This window comes from Corvus brachyrhynchos, unplaced genomic scaffold, assembly GCF_000691975.1.
Source record: "Corvus brachyrhynchos isolate BGI_N302 unplaced genomic scaffold, ASM69197v1 scaffold302, whole genome shotgun sequence".
NCBI classification, from domain to species: domain Eukaryota; kingdom Metazoa; phylum Chordata; class Aves; order Passeriformes; family Corvidae; genus Corvus; species Corvus brachyrhynchos.
Window position 1 is genome coordinate 714,686 of NW_008237244.1, and position 342 is coordinate 715,027.

General features: G+C 38.3%; 1 protein-coding gene across 2 annotated transcripts in view; it reads left to right on the forward strand.

Annotated features, from left to right (window-relative positions):
- The first annotated feature begins 225 nt into the window (after positions 1 to 225).
- The window catches only part of DPYS (dihydropyrimidinase), a 39,327-nt gene continuing 39,210 nt past the window's right edge, over positions 226 to 342 (forward strand). Inside the window, exon 1 of one of the 2 annotated variants that reach the window (XM_017730301.1) lies at positions 226 to 336. The gene's annotated coding sequence lies outside the window, so the exon portion shown is untranslated. The remainder of the gene's footprint in view (positions 337 to 342) is intronic. The other variant, XM_008630716.2, reaches the window with a different exon arrangement.

Consider the following 342-nt stretch of genomic DNA (forward strand, 5'->3'; position numbering starts at 1 on the left):
GTGACTTATTTTCCTATATATATATATATATCCAGATATTCAACTGTGACAGTTGTACTGAGGAAGTGCTGCACATTTCCTGTAAATCTTGGTTTAAGTCAAAAGTTTTAATCTTCTGTAGTTGGGATGAAGCTTTTTGTAAAGTGTTTTGTCAGTTTGTGGGGCTTTTTGACTGTATCTCTTTTCTTCCTCCCTTGTTTCTGAAAATAAGCAATTGGTAACTGAATTCCTCCGAGACATCAGCTACAACTCAGTTGCCCAAAATGGGGTGTGTTCTGAAAGGACAAAGGAGAAGTCTGTCTTGTCCCTTTGCCAAGTCACCAAACATATGGAGAGGTAAGC